We start from the raw sequence: 17,502 nt of genomic DNA on the forward strand, positions 1-17,502 counted from the left end.
GCGATTGTATGTAAACGTAGTAAATATCGAATGGAATCATTCATGAGTTCGTTACTATCGATAAATTAAAGTTTCATTGATCCTTTCATGTCTTTTTTTTTCTTTCACTTATTATTATTTATCTTTTAATGATAGAAAAACTGGGATATTCGATAAGTGACAAAAACGATCTAAACGATTCTATGATATTTACAAAATTACGATCGGCCTCTACATTTATCGTTTCTCGTTCGCTCGTTTGCTCATTCGTATTAATTCGAGAGATTAAAATAGATCGTTAGATATTCTCTCCCTCTCTCTCTCTCTCTCTCTCTGTCTCTCTTTTTGAACGTCTCTCTCGTTCACATTGACACTGACAACGGACTCGAAAAGTGATCATGCACGTATCGCCGAGGTATGCCATTACAACGAGGGAGGGTTCTACCGTATCGTTATTTACGCTTCGTGGCTCTCGAAGCACCCTTTGACGACAGGCAAAGGCATAAATGTTCCATTCCTCATCCACACTGGATCCAGATATCCCTTTTCTCTGGTGTTGCGAGTTACCTCTTGTGCGCTCGCGCATTCTCCCTTAAAAGAGAGAAAGAGAGGGAGAGAGGGAGAGAGGGAGAGAAAGAATGAAAGAGAAAAAGAGAAAGAGAGACGGAGAGAGAGAAAGAGAGAGAGAGAGAAATAGAGAGACAGACAGAGAGACAGAGAAAGAGAGTTTCACCCTAATATTTTCCCTTCCTGAATTCTCTTCCCAGCTTCACCAGCTAAAATGCTGGCAGAGTGAACGCAACATCGACCCGACGCTTGGAAAACAGCTTCAACATATCCGCCTACGACAACTACAACCATGAGCTTGAAACGAGCGAGCCAAGCTCCTCCTATCCATCGTTTACCAAGGATTCTCTTGCGTGTGCGTATAACTTCTCAGAGAAAATTTACGATACCTTTCACGGCCTTATCGATCGTTGTAATATTAATAAATTGGAGGACATGTTTATGCCAGACTAAATCGCATATTTGGATCAGTTTAGACGTTTTCAAGAGGTCCATCGGCTGGTTCATCTTTTGATGGATCGTAAGACTCGTATTCATACTGCATGTAAACGTTCTCGAGATCGAATAAGATCTTTCATCTTTTTCTTTTTTTCTTTTTCTTTTTGGAAACGATACTCGAAAGTGAAGGGTCGATCGGTAATAATCGTCTAATAAATTTTGAAACAACAGATTTCGTAATAATAATGTTTTAACGATAACTCGGATCAGTAATTCTTAATATCGCCAATTCCAAGGATAAATGTTCCGAATAAAAGGGCTACTTCGTGACGAGAACTAATTAAAGGGAAAAAAAAAGAAAGAAGGTAGTACCAAGGCTCATAGAAGATAAAAGCATAAAAACAAGTACGAAAATGCGAGGAAATGATCATGTTTCGTGAGGAAGAGAAGAGACGAAGGGGAAAAAAAAGGAAAAAGGGATGGATGGAACTGAGAACTCGAATACGATAGAATTGCGAGCCCTGTGGGAAATTGTAAAGCGCAGATACGCTGGTAGTTGCGAAGGAGATAACTCTTTTATGTTCCTTCGAGCTCTCTAACCGCGTTAACGTTTTTACTTAAACATTCTCCTACCTGTCGTACTTATCTCTCTAACTTTTAAAGTTTATCTTTTGACAATTGCATCGAAGTTGGTCCAAGAAGAAAAAAACGATTGGTTCTGAAAAACGTGTCGCAGTTTTTTTTTTCAATTGGATCTAAGAAATCGTTCTATCCTTTACGATTGACTAAGTATTAATTTCGATCAGTGAAAGTTGACTTTTTTTTTCATAAACAATTAATAATCATAGGTATTAACTTTTTTTTTCTTCCTTGTAACTTAAATCAGTACGGATTATTTTTGTCTTTAATTTTTTTTTTTTTTGAATGAATCGTTCAGATATCTTTTCCTTTTTTTTTCGTTTCGATTTGTAATACACGAATTATGATGAGTAATCACAAGGTGAAGGTAACACGAAAGGGCTAACGTAGAGTATTAGACATGTACGGGCAAAGAAAGCGATACCCTTTGTAAAATTGAAAAAGTTCGCAAGGCCCCGGTAAAGAAGAGTAGGTAATGCACGAAGAGAGTGTCGGCGTTGGCAGGAGGCGGCCATCGAGCTCTGTAATTTGCGTTCATAAAATCTTACGAAGGTTTGAGACGTGGTCCCGGCCACGAACAGGGATTACCATTGGCTCCTCGTGAATTTATTTTCATTTAGTTACAAGCAAAATTGCACGGACCCTTTATGCCTCAAGAGTTGTGTTCCGTATAGTTTAAAACCTTAAGCAACACCATTGGTCCATGAACATTTCTCTCGTCAATGTATTATCTTAACTATCACGAGAGATGGCCAAGAGCACTTTATTTTACGCCTTGACTCCTTCTTACCGAAGCCGCCCGCCATATTTGGACGAATCTTCGATATTTCGCGTACGATTAATTTTTTTCACGTTTCAATTGATTTCATAGAAATAATAAAACAAATTGTTGATATTAACGAAGACGAAATTAAATGTCGCATATTAAATTACAATATTCCGTTTCGTATTATTACAATAATTATTAATCGAGTAATATGATTTTGAATGATGTCAACGTTTCAATGTATTTCTTGAAAAGAAGAAGAAAAAAAGATTTACGAAATTAATCTCCAATTAAAAATCTAAAAGATTCAGTTAAATTTCTCCAATTTTGAAACAACATCTTATTCATATTTGATTTTATTTTATAAAAAATTGATAGTGAATTGGATGGGGAATATAAGGATGATACATACACATGGATTATTCGAAGGATAAAGAAAGGAGAGATGTAGTAGTGAGAATGAAGAAGACAGTCAAAGTATTTGTTATATGAATAGAAAGAGAGAGAGAAAGAGAAAGAGAGGGAGAGAGAGACAGAGAGAGAGTTCACAAGAGACTCGTCGAAGGGATGGCCGCAAATTTGCGCGAGAACGTTCGCGCAAGGGTGCAACGACGCCGACGCCAACGACAACGACGCCGACGCCGACGCCGACGCGTGCGGTCCACGGAAAGCCGGAACAAGAGGAGCCAGGATGCCCGAGCCCTATTTCGATTCGATTCGAGAAGAGAGGACACTTTTACTTATAGCTGCACGACGATTCTATCTAATCTCGATCGACCTAAATTATTATACTAATTTTTTATTTTACATTTTTCTTCATCTCTTTATTTACCTTGTGTCGTCCGAAGAGAAACGTTTTTAAAAGTGTAAGAAAGAAGATAAGAAAAGATTTGGAAATTCTTCATGAAATTCTTCGATCCTGACATTTCTCGAGTTCCTCGTCATTCGACATATAACAACGTTCGAGTTATTTTCGAGAGATACGATTGCCGAAACTTTCAACATTTCTAAGGTAAGATTCTTTTAACATCTTTTTCTTTCTTTCTTTGTTATCTTTTTCATTTTTTTCTTACAACAAATCATTTATATTGCGATAATAGTTCGTTGCGACTAGTAGTTCGTATGGTTCAGCGTATTTTTGATTTTTACGATATAACTTTATGAACGTAAATTGTTCCGTTAATTGGCAAGGTATTTTATTGCAAAAATTTCTCATAATAAATATCGAATAAATTCGAATGATCATTAATTTCAATTTTTACGAAGTTCTTTTACAAAATTTATTGAAATTATCTTAATAATTTAACGCAATCGATCCTAACAAATCCATTTGTCCATTTGTCTTCGTAATTACACATATAAAAACAATAAAGGAATACTTTCGTCTTTGGTGAAATAACAAGGGGTTTAAAAGTAAATCGATAAGTCGATAATAAATAATGCAAAAGAGTATATCGGTTTAGAAAAAGGAAGAGAAAGAGAGAGAGAGAGAGAGAGAGAACGGTTAACGACCTCTTGAATCAAGGCTTTTCCGCAATAAATCCCAGCGTGTTCTACGTAAGTACGTAGAAACGGACGATGTGGCTCGGTACTGTGGTATCCATCCGTCTGAACGAGAAAAGGTTCTTGTGTATGTGAGTTTGTGTTTGTGCGCGCGCGCAATACCGCCCGCGATTGACATATTTTATGTTTTATTTCTGAAAGTCGTCTCGGAAATGGGAGTGCAACTTGGAGCCAAGCCGAGGCTCTCGCTCGACATTCGGATCTCATCGTTTCCCTCTGCATCGTACGATGCTCCATAACCGAAGTTAATGGGTTGGCTATCGTAATTCGATTTAACTGCAAAACCCATAGACGATCTCTCCTTCGATTTTTCCGACTACCAAAACGATTTCCCACGATTTTCTTTTCTATCTTCTTTCCTTTCATTTTTTTTTTGCTTTGCGCCTTTCAATTTTGAAATTCAGTAGTTCCTTCAGTAGATCAATACGTTTATCGATTAGAGTATAATCATTCTTGTTATTATGCGAACGATATTAGTAATAATTAATGGTTAGTAATTTTTTTTTAACTATATCTACTCAACGATTTCCTAAGATATAATTCGAATATAATTTCGGATGTATTTATAATTATTTTATTAATCGTTTAATAATTTATTAACGATACTTTCATGATTGTTCATTTTTACTCGATATCCGTCATAATTTTCTTCGAGAAAGAAAGAAAGATATATCAGAATTCGTTTTGGGCATATATTAAATAATATTTAACAGTTTTGATTAGAATTTTGAATTTATCTTGACGGATAAAGGAAGTGAGAACGAGTTGGAAAAAAGAAGAAGAGCGAGAAAGGAAATGAAGAGAAATAGAAAAAAAGAAGAAGGAAAAAAAATAGAAAGAGAAACGTCTTCGATTGTTCGCCGACGGTTAAGTATCATTTTTACTGCACGATATACAGTTCTTCGATACTACCTACTAAAGTCAACGATGTGATTGCAAAAAGTCACGGTTTGCTCGGCTTTTCCGATTAAAACATCGGCATTAACGATAGCCGCGTGTGCACGCAACGATAACACACATAAATATGTGCTATATACGTGTATATATATTCACACCCATACATATATATTAAAATGTATCGAATGCTTCGTCAATTGATCACGATTGTGTAAATTCTCGAAATGATATAGTAAATCGTTATAAAAAATTATGCTGGCTACTTGATGACTATAATTATCTTTCGCTTCACATACCGATCAAATATGTATATATTTATAAATTTTTACGAATATATGCAAATACTTATATCTTACACGCGAAGATATACAGAAATTATATCATAAATTCATATCAGAAGAAATGTGGAAGGAAATAAGATATTTACTATATTATTAAATCGTGTTAAATAACGGATATCGTATCTTAACGTTCATCGTAATATTAATAAAGACGATAACAAATGGAGATCATAAATTTCATTTCGTATTGCTCTTGTACTCACTTACGCATGCATGTATGTACGTCTATATATATATATATATATATATATATATATATATATATATATACAAGGTGATATTCTTCACGCATTCCGAGAGAAATAGAATCGAACATTTTTTCTCTGCTTAGAGTTTCTCTTGAAAATTAGAAATCTGAAACGGACGGATTTCACTTTTTCGTGTCCAGGTCACTCTAGCTTTTCTCTTCTCTTTTATCCTTTTTTTCTTCTGTTGTTTTTTTTCTCTCTTTTGGTGGTTGCGGGGAGGTGCGGGTGGAGGAAAGAAATACGGAAGCATTCTAGTTCTCATTTCAGAAGCAATAAAATTGAAAGTAGGCTAAACCTAAATTTCTCGAGGGTATCTATTATTCCCGATGTAGGTTTTCATTGGTGAAAAATCCGTTCAAGCTGGAACAAACGTTTCCGGCAACATTCCGACCACAACCCTTTTGTGAATAACCCGAAAAGTTCCTAACATGCGTTTCTTACAAGAAGAAGTGGTACCTGCATGAGAGAGAAGGGATCGTCGCAAAAACTTTTCTGTAATGCGGAAGCAATTCGGCTTGTCCTTGAGTTAATACCATCATTACGTTTCCCCTTTACGTTAGTCCGGGGAATTTTTTTTCTTTCTCTCTCTCTCTCTCTCTCTCTCTCTCTCTCTCTCTCTCTCTCTCTCTCTCTCTCAGACACTTGTAAGAAATATTAAATTTTATTGTCTTTTATGATCGTCGCTCGTGCATATCGCTTTAAATCAAGGAGACGATGTACTGTAACAACAAAAACGTTGAACGCATTTGTGCAATCTTCAACAATTTTTTTTTATCTCTCTCTTTCTCTCTCTCTCTCTCTCTCCCTCTCTGTATATATATATATATATACACAAATACATAAACTTTTTTTTTCTTTTAATGAAATTACATTAATCCTTAAAAAAGAAAAAAAAGGAAACGTTAACGTGCCGTTAAATAAAATCGATCGGTTAAATAAAGGAAAGAAAAAAAAATCATTTTAGGATTATTTGAGGGTCCGATAAAAGAATAAAAAACAAAAGGCGAGAGTAATTAGACTGATTTAATGCGCCATATTGTAACCGGGAGCAATTATCTCGCGACCAAATCAACATTAACACCACCGGATATCAACGTACCCCGCGGCAAACGTGTTTAATGCTCATATTTCTGTTTAACTTCTCAATTAACATAACCGCGCAGCTTCATTATTGCCGCTACGGGCTGCCGCCGCGCCGCGCCGGTTGCGCTTGTGAAGCAGGGTGAATGGAAAATACTAGTCCTATTTACGAAGGTCTCCTTTTGTTTTACAAAAGCTTTTTGTTCGCCATTTACACGAAAAACAGGATTTTTTCTTACTGCTATTATACATTAATAAATTTGAAAATTATATTTTAATTGAACATGTGTTTTCCTCGTAGTTAAGTTCTCATATATACGTTTTCGACTTCGAATTATTTCTTTTTGCTCATTATTTCTCAATTATATTTCTTTTTGTTTTGTATTTTTGTTTTTTCTTCTGGAAATTCAATGTTGTTACTGTTAATTAAAATTTCGTAACGACATAGATAAAATGTTCCTTCCATAAATTTCTTATTTCTCGATAATCTACATATATGGATCATCTCAACGATTATAAAAATAAATTCGAAGATACAGTTAGTTCTTCTCGATTTTTATCGAATCTTTTTAAAACTCGCCAAGAACTTTTTTCATACGAATACGTATTTTAATAATATACACACGCGACAAGATCCGTCGTCGTAGCCGAAGGCGATGCGTTTGACGTGGTACTTAATAGATCGTAAAGAGTGCTCGAATATCACGATAAACGTAACAACTCTTGCCGACACAGTGGATGCCTGAGTCTTAATGTTTCGAGCGTGACCACTTTCAGAAATGGCTAAGTGATCGAGCACTGACACATGGCTGACGATTCAAAAAAAAAAAGAAAGAAAAATGAAAAAAGAATTTTTTTCATTTCCTCGATGTTTCCTTATTGCGTCACCGTTATAAAAAAATAAATAAATAAATCAGAATAAAAGAATATTTTTAAAAAATAATGATATCCGTCGATCGTATCGTGTTGATATTCGAGTTATAAAAATTAGGCTCGATTATTACATTTAAAAATTATTTCCAATATGCAATGTTATCGATAAATATTAAAAAAAAATTGTTAAATCTAACACGTAGGCGTACGAGTACGAGACATAGCCAAAAGAACTTGAGAATTGAGTTCTGTACACGCGAAACGATGAGAAGGAAATGGAAGAGGGAGTGGTACGGGGGTAAAGCAAAAAGGGGCGTAGAAAGGAGAATACAGTGTCAGAGCAGCGAGGGAGCTGGCTGGTCCGGCATCGTCGATCGATTTCGTTTCCAGCAAGGAAACTGTAGCCGTTCTCTCCTGACTCCATAGCCACTCCTCTCTTTCCCCTCATAACACGTAACTTCCCCACCTTTTCTCCTTTCTCTGAGCGTGCCTCACGAAGTTAGTGCCTTTCAACTACCCTTTGCGAACAGTGTTGCCGCGTACGATTCTTTTTCTCTCCCTCTCACTCTCTTTCTTCTCCATTTTTGTTTCTTTCTTCTTTTTACGTCCTCAGATTTCAAACAGGAATGCGACTGGAACTCCACAAATTTCCCCAACTTTTCAAAGATTTTATTATCTCGAAAAAACAGAAGAAAGAAAGAAAAAGAGAAAGGGAGAAAATTATTTCTTTTTTTTTGTTTTTTACCTAGTAAAAGATCTGACAATTAATTTAATTTTATAAAATAATGATTTACACGTACTTATCTGCATGTTATTAAATCGTTACGTTCAATAATGCGTTGATTGTTATAACTCGAAGAAAATCTATAATGACGATCGCGAATTTCTTTAGGAAATTAACACGAGCGTATCGGTTTAAACTTCGAAGCAACATCTCGTTCTATCGACAAACAACATTCGAGCGATCTGTCAATATGTATCTCAAGTAAATATTGCCATTTCCGATTGGTATACCTGACCAAACGTTTACATTGTATAGTTCATATTATCGATCAATGGGTACTAACGAATGTAACGATAGTGACATAAATCTTTCCGACTAGTTCGTTTCCTTTTTTTTGGATTTTCGATTGGTAAAACGATGATTTAAAAATTGACAATTACAACTTGGAGAACGAAAGATTTTCTTTTATTTTTTTCTCTCTGTCTCACATTTTTCTTGAAAAGGAAATTTATCGAGCATAGAACTTTTAAGAGTGGAGAGACCGAAAAAGAGAGAAAGAAAGAGAAAGAGAGAGACGGAGAGAAAGGGAGAAAGGGGAATCGACTTTTGAATCTTTCTGTACGAGAATACGTAGGTGTGGCTCGTGACACAAGACAGAACTAGCTCGTATTTTATTTCGAGTGTCAGGCCCCCTCTCGATCTCAAACTCCGCATGAGAGCAAAACCTCTGTCTCTCTTTCTCTTTCTTTATCCTCTGAAAACAAAAAGGAAGGAGTGTTGGCATAGCTTTACGTCCTTCGTTCTCCATACCAAATAAGAAAGGAACTAGAAAGGTGCAAATGTCTCTGTTATCGAAACGTTCGGTGATACCAAATTTATAATTTAGAAGAGTATCGATGTATAAAAATATTTGAGAAATTTTTTCAATCAATTTTTTTTTGCAAAATGCAGTTCGTTTTATGATATCTAACAGAGATATCATATATCATCTTAGTTTCAAGTTTTTTTCTTTTTTTAAGTATCAAACTATATCTACGTAAAATAGTTTCAAAAATTATTAAAAATTCACGAAGAAAAATTCGTACGGGAGAATAATCTGACTTAACTATATTAAAACAAAAAAAAACCATAAAAAAGAAAATATGGATCAATTCATAAGATAAAATTTATCCCTACGGTCGGTCTGGACTAAAATTGAAAGGGAGTAGAAGTGGTTGCTGTTTAAGAGGGAAGATTTTCAAAAACCACACCCCAGGATCGACGGATTCGTCGGTGGCACAAAGAAAAACATAGCAAGGGAGGGATTGCGGCAGGTTTGCCTTTAACAAAATTTGTCGCGAGGGTAGAGGGTTGCGTCGGATCTGATTTTAAGGATCTTGAATTGAGGAATCGAACAGACCCGTCGAATGACGCCGATATAGAGACTTTCAAAAGTAATAACTCGCTTCTTAAAGAATTACACAAGAAAAATGTCGACTTAACTACTATATGAAATATCTCATTAACATGAAATAACTCTTAAGATAATTCATAAAAATTATTTTATATGAGATTATAACCCTTAATTTATACGTCTATTATCAGAAAAGGGATATTAAATATACTTCTCTTTAATGACTAATACTGTAATGTGATATAAACATCAATTACATAATAATAATAATTACTTACATCGATACATCCTATGGTGTTTTATATAAAGTTTATTTTATATGAAGTTCAATTCCACGATGAAGTAAGTACTTACTTACTATGAATTTCACGTACACCCGTTAGATCGTGTCAAAGTAAGTAACCGAAAGCGGACCGGTAGAGTGCGCTGAGTAAAAAGATAGAAAGAGAAGGAGTAAAGGGTAGGGATCGAGGCCTGGCCGATGGTTGCGTTAGAGAGAAGAGAAAGGGAGGAAGAGGAGGAGCAGGTAAAGAGGGTGAGGATTCGTAGTGGAGGGGAGGATATCGGAGCGTGCGCGAGAGGTTGGTTCTTGGTCGCGACGCGACGCGATGCGTCGAGACGAGACGAACTCAGTGCGCGGCACGTCTTATCGTGGTAGTACTACCATGAGCGGAACTTTCGGCAACGTGCTCACCATTGTTATGCGTACGAAAATAATCGTCGAGCGACATTGTCGTCGAGACGCACGCGCGCACGACCTCCCCTCGAGAGCCGATCGTTTCCTTTGATTTTCTCGGGGAGAAACCACCCCCACCCCTTGTCATTACTACCCTTCTCCAGCTAAATTTCCAACCCTCTTCTTTCTCTCTCTTTCTCCCTCTTTCTCTCTATATATATATCTTTCTCTCTCTTTCTCTCTCTCTCTCTCTCTCTTTCTCGCTCTCTTTTTCTCTTCATTCCTTCTCTTTTTCTCTCATACACACACACAGACACATAGACGCATATACTCATATACGTTCGATTCTTTTTCTTCTTCCTCCCTTTGAAGACTTGGGCGAGCTTCTTCGACGTCGTCGGAGGGTGTTGAAGAGGAGGGGGAGGGTGGAGGGAGAAAAAGGGGGGACGGACACGACGGGAGTCCGGCCTAATTTCCAAGAGCACCGGCCGCGTTAAACCAAAGTGCCGCCTCTGCCCGTCGCCGTTCGACTCTGACTTTTCCAACCCGGCTCCGCGTGATATTTATTATTCCTAGTCTATCGCGATCGTAATGAACACGCCGAACGCGAGTTTCCCAGTTTCGGCCGAGACCGATCAAAAGATATTCGACTTAACGAGATCTTCGAGGCTTCTCTTCTTTTGAAGGAACAATCATCAATATTTCTATTCTTCGACGGTGGAAATTCAACGTAACTACGGAGAAAAAGAGTGTGTCAAGTGCGAGGAGATTCGATCGACAAAATTCATCGTTAAAAGGTCAGATAATGTCTCATTTTTATAACAGTATTCTATTGAAACGTTTAATAATTAATACAGCAAGCGAAAATTTTAAGCATTTCTAATACTCTTATACGTATGTATAAATGGATGAGACTAAGATTTGACTAAAGATAAATATCAAATGAACGTAACTTACGGCAATGTTATGATATGAAGAAAGATAATTTTTGACTCTTTTGACATTGTTATCAATCATTTTAAGTAAGGTAAGAACGCGTGTTTATATGTAATAACATTACGTATTCGAGTAGATGATCCACGAGTGGGAAGGTCGATGGCGAACGAAAATCACTGTGATCTAAACGTCGAGCCTTTCTCTCTCTTTCTCCCTTTCTCTCCCTCCCGTTCTCTATTTCTCTCATTCTCTCGCACTCGCTCTCTTTCTCTCCTTTTCTATCTCTGTTACACCTCGCGTCCGTTTGTTTTACCAATTAAGAGGATACGTCCAAAGAGATGGGATAGTCGCTATCTAAACTCAGCCGGCCTATGTGCGTGTATGCATAACGGTACTAACTTTTTGGAATCGTGTCTGAGTACTCACTTTTTCTTTTTCTTCTTCTTCATTCGATGACAAAAATGCTCTTTCTATCGTCTTCATTCTTCCTTTCTTCCTCGTCTGTCGGAAATTTTGATCGAATTTCGAACGAAAATCTGTAATAAAATCTGAAATAAATTTGTCTTATTCACGTTCTTTTTCCATTTTTTTCATATCGTCGGCTATAATCACTCTATTATAAAATATTCATTTAATTCGTATCTTTGTGGAAATATCTTGGTCAGTCCTTTGAAGCTTATTCTTTTTATCTATTATAATCAAATACTTATACATATATTTTAATTTTAATTAAATGAAAGAGAGAGAGAGAGAAGATAAATGTGATATTTCGAAATATATGAAAATAAAAAAAAGAAGAGTATGTTTTTAAGCCATCAACGAAATGACACGGTTCTCACGTTTCATTTAAAACGATGACATTAATTGGTCAGAAATATGTCGTCTCTTTTAGAAGAAATAATATCGTTTACGTACTTTACGCAAAAGATATGTCAGAATCAACATCGTTTCGGGATAGCATCCAGTACTACTGGAATATAATAATGATTACAATTATGAGCGACATAATGGCGCTCGCCTGTCAAGCTCCATAAAATCTGCTTATTATTTTGCTCATAAACACCTGCGTTCGCGAGGTAGCATGCACATATATAGTATGTAACTATGTAGGTATGTACTTACCGTACTCCGTACGTAGTCTTTGCGTCTAGCTGTTCACTCTTCCGGTGATATCCATGACTGCGAGAGAAAGGGCATTTGTGAGAGACATAACCGTCGTCATTATTGTTACTTAGATCCCTTTTTGTTTTCTTTTTTTTCTTTTATTTTCCCTTGAATTATTCTGTTTTCATGGATTTCCAAGAACGACCTTTATACATACTCGACGAACGAAGAAAAGAAAATATAAATAAATAATACTATATATTATTTCTTGGAAATTTCAGTGAACGAAATGTAATGAGTAATAAATAGTTTATATACATACGTACGTATGATCTCATCGAAAATATCAATAGAATCTATTTAGATCATCATTGTCTTGTTTCGCTCGTGAGAGAAATATTACTGGTAATATTATTTCAATTATTATATTTTTCTATAGTGAGAAATTTTAACAAATTGGATTGTTGAACGAGAACGTTCGAAAGTAACTTTTTTGAAACACCTACACATTAATTTCATATCTGTTCGTATTTGTTCATGATCTAATAGATTTGATTACTTTTCTTCTCTATATGAGACATAACCGATATGCGTGTAATGACATACGTTCATGACTCGCATTATATTTCTATGTAAGTACCTTAGTATTTACTTACGTATCTCTTTTGACACCGTTATGGTGGCCCTATCTTAGAGATAAAATAATGATTTATAGGGAGTTATAACTTTGTCTACAAATTGTAATGAATTAAGGGTAATCGTTCGTCATTATTTGTCAACACCGATAAATCCCACGACGACGAGTGACTTTTATGTAGCAGTTACCCCGATTTAATCTCTCTATACGTATACACATATGTATACACAAATATATTCATATCGTTGATTATTATAAACATAAAAATAATTGAAGTCATGAATCACAGGAAGCGTGCGGCGGTAATAGTTAACACGTAAACCTCAATGAAATAAATCTGCCGATCGTGGAATCTCAAGTTCTATAATAAAATAATTTTCTTTGAATATTTCAAGCATATCTCTATTAGCTATATACGATCTTGATAAACGGACAATTGAAAATAAAAACTTTTGTCACTTTTTGTTCGAACGATCAATAATTATTAACGAATGAAATTAAAAACAAAAAGAAAAAAATAGAAAAAGAAGAAATTATTTCAAAATGATCAAATACCTACATTATTTCGTTTTATAACATTCAAATTCTTATGCAAACTAATAAACGGACATACCTATAATGGAAAAAGAAACACGAGAAATCGGCACGTTTCGAAAATTTATTACAAAGTAGATATTTGAAACTTAATAGAAATCCAAAAAGGGAAAAAATAGAGTCTCGACTTCATGAATATGCTTATCTCCGTCATTATACCACTTTCGCTTTCGATGTCGTAAAGAATAAATCGTAGAGATCTCTGTTTGAATCGAAGAACACGAAGTTCGAAGAGCGCCGAGCGAAATTAGCGTTGGCGATGCTTATTAGTGGCGCGCTTTTATTACCGGTTGACGTCATCTCGCAAGGGTCTCATTTATCTCTGAAACAATTTTTTTTCCTTCTCCCTTTTTTTTTTGTATTTTTTTCTTCTTTTACTCCTTCTTTTTCTTTCTTTTGCTTTCCGCCTAAGGCGAGTTCATGCTTGGTAATATATATACTACTCTTACTCATGAACGTATTATCAACGAGCACGGCGACCCAATAGATTTGGTCGAGCGAACGATGAAGTAAACGGGAATGCATAAAATCTTTATTGCCATCCGCAGAGCGGTAAATGATGTGCGGTTCGTGACGGAAATTATCTTTAATCGCTACACGCGAGTCCGGCCGATAGAGAACTTGCTGATCAAGTTGCTTTCCCCGGCTTTTTAAAACTTCCGATATCGTTCTGTTTTCGAGGAAGGCCGGCCTGTTTATTTATTTTTTGCTTTTATATATTTTTTCTTCTCTTTTTTCTTTTTTTTTTTCATTTCTTCTCCCCGCTGTATGAATTTTTATTCGTGGAACACAGTGATCGTCAGTGAGAAGCATTGGCACCTATATATAATTTTACTGAATAAAAGCATCGTTTATATATATATATATATAGTATAAATAGATGTATGTAGGCAGTATAAATAAGATGTATGCATGCATATATTCGAAGTAATTTCAAAATCTAAATCTATAACTTTAAAGTATGTATTAATAGATATTGATGCGACATTAAATTCGAATATGACAAATTTTAACGTAACGATAAATGTTATTTCTTTTATACGTTTTGTCAAACACTGAATGTGAAGTATAATTATTCACCGAGAGTACCGTGATCGGGATCCGTCGCATACATCTTTTCCTATGTACATACTTAGATCTTTGCTATTGGTAATATATTTGTAGCTTCAATCTTCCATAGGGTCATTCGGCAGGATTTAAAGTCAATAATCTTGTTACAACTCACTACCGTTCACTTTTAAGAGAACAGTATACATAACTCCGCGGTAAGAGACACGATAAAGCTTAAGTGTCGGTTTGCACTGTAATTCCTTCGTCCGTAACCATTATGAATGGTCGTTATCACATTACCTATTGACCTTATGAACAGGTGAACGATGACCTTTGCAATACGTTTCTAATGCAAGAACTTGAAGATTTCAAGGGTAGCTGAGACGAGAATCTTAATAAAGTTTTCACTTTTCTTCCATTTTGCTATGATATCTAATTTGTATTAAGTATACGTGATATACATTCTTCGTAGTGACATTTTTTTGCAATATATCTTTTATATTAATTAAATAAACTCAAATGAAAAAAAACTGCTCTTAATATTAAAAACGATTTCATGTAATATAAATATTATATATTCAGTTTTTGATAGCATAGAAATCGAAGGGTAAACCGAACATACGGTAATACCTACTAGAGGCCATGTTGAAATCCATGATGGCCGCCTTTTACGATCCATGTGGCGATGCCTCGCCCCATAGGATTTCTGCCAATGGCGTACGGTGACAGTTTTGAGTACCGTCCCTTCCTGCGACCCATTATTTCACTACTGGGATATTCTCTTCCCCACTCTACCGTCCATGGTTTCTTTCACCACCTACTGTTAGCCCCACCATTATAGCGTAACTCACGGCGGCCATCATGGAACATCTCTGCGCGCGCATACTCGACCGCTACTTGTATTAAGAAACCGCATTCTCATATAGGGTGAAATTATCGAATGGTTATTCTTTTACTGTAACAAAAAATTTCTTCTTTTGTTATCATTTTTATTAATAATTAGGTACTTTGCATCTTATTAAAATAATGTGCTATAATGGTAGCTATAATAAATATTTTACAAATGCATTCTCATTACTGTAATTTTTGTTGTTATATGAGTATTATTTATTTATCGTTAATATAGTCATTTGAAACAATTAAAATTTATTTATCAATGAAATTTAAAAAAAAATTGAATATTTACGTAATGGGAAAAGAAGTACTGATTCTTCGCACTAGATCGCGTTAGTGGAGTTTACTCGGTCGGTCAAAGTTTTTTGTTGTTTCGCTTTCGTTAGAAATTTTAGTAGTAATATTTGTCAATAAAAAAAAAGTTTTAATGACAATAATATATATTTGTGTGTATAATTTCTAATAACCAGTAGTTTTTATGTAGAATTCTATTTTTGTTTCATTGATATCTGCATGTATCTATCGACGATAAAAAATTATTGCGGCTAAGACTGCATGTATAAATTTTTATAGAAACAAATACCTGTAGACAATGGCGTCGATTCTTGAATGCGTTTTTTGTAGATTCGATTTTCATTATCGGTGTGGTTTGAATTTTTTTATCGATTAAACAAATAATAATAAAATATATTCAAAATTATTAACGAGTTGGATTTTCAACGAATTTTCAAAAATATCGTTTTCACTTTTAATTTATAAAATATCTCAAAAAAGTTTATAAACATTTTCAAACATCATGGATAATAACTTGTCCTATGATGGTAAAGAAGGAATTATGGTGTCACCATAATCGACTGTATGGGAATATCATGTCATCCAGTAGGTAGGTGACGTACTTGGTAAATTTGCCACCATGTGCGCTGGTGTAGAAGATCGTTTATGTCAACGATAGTCATTTTTTATTCAGCTTTCGTAGCTGAACGATTTTTACGATTTTTTAAAAATAACTTGGCTAAAAATAACGTCGTATTTATATTTATCACAAATCACTTTGTTATTGCAGTATTGATTATAATTTTATTATATGTTCAATGTTAGAAAATAACAATAATGACGATACCAAAGGAATTCCAAACTAATTTATCTATAAAAATAAAATGACGTGAGTATTAACATATATTAAATTTATGGTTTATGCATAGATATATCTTTTAAATATCTAAATTGTTTTAATTTTCTAAAAAGAATCTTTAGATTGGTTAAGGGAAATAAATAATTTGAATGTATCGAAAATATATTTAACATATTATATGCATAAACTTAGGTATACATTTAAATATCAAAATTATTTTAATTCAAAAAAGTTATTTCGATAACTGTAAAATCTTGAATAATTTTCAAATGAAATTTCGACATTTTCTTTATTTTTTTGGGATTCTGAAATGTAGTATAAAACTATTGCTCACTCTCTTTCCCTCTCTCTTTCTCTCTCTCTTTCTGTAAACCGCAAGCTAGCTATAGATACGCTATTGCAAGAGCCAACCAGGCAGTCGCGGCCATCGATTTGTGCTTTCCCCGTATACGCATGCGCGAACGAAGACAGGTTCCTCTTTCTCTTACGCTATTCTCTCTTTGTCTCGCTCTTTCTCGATATATCCCCACTATAAGAACCTTATCTCCTTTACTCTCCCACCAGCAGACTCAGAAATTCGAACATTATGAGGCAAGAAAGAGGACACCTTATTCTTTTCCCACAAAATCAAATTATTAATCTCATTTTCGAGAGACTATTATACTCAATTTGTTAATTCATAAGATATTTCATTCAAATATTTATAATAAATTAATTAAGAAAGAAAGAGAGAGAGAAAAAAGAAAGAGAGAGAGAGAGAGAGAGAGAGAGAGAGAGAGAGATAATATAAAAGACAAAGATATAAATGATCAAGTATAATTCTATTTGATTTATACATCAAAAATTACGTAACAATAAACAATATCAAGATCTAAAGTAGATATTCAAAAGCAAGACGTGAAATATTATATATAAGTACCTACCTAACTATATATCTACCTGCTCGGCTTTTTTCCAAACTAATATATCAA

The 17,502-nt window shown here is 34.8% G+C and overlaps 1 protein-coding gene across 4 annotated transcripts in view; it reads left to right on the plus strand.

The window, feature by feature from the left end:
- The window catches only part of LOC127063323 (homeobox protein abdominal-B-like), an 87,024-nt gene that overhangs the window by 9,765 nt on the left and 59,757 nt on the right, over positions 1-17,502 (plus strand). For 3 of the 4 annotated variants that reach the window (XM_050992942.1, XM_050992941.1, XM_050992948.1), the window contains exon 1: positions 10,639-10,981. The exons of the other annotated variant lie outside the window; for it this stretch is intronic. The gene's annotated coding sequence lies outside the window, so the exon portion shown is untranslated. Of the gene's footprint in view, positions 1-10,638; positions 10,982-17,502 lie in introns of those variants that run through there. 4 annotated transcript variants of the gene reach the window in all.

Source organism: Vespula vulgaris, chromosome 4, assembly GCF_905475345.1.
Source record: "Vespula vulgaris chromosome 4, iyVesVulg1.1, whole genome shotgun sequence".
Lineage (NCBI taxonomy): Eukaryota > Metazoa > Arthropoda > Insecta > Hymenoptera > Vespidae > Vespula > Vespula vulgaris.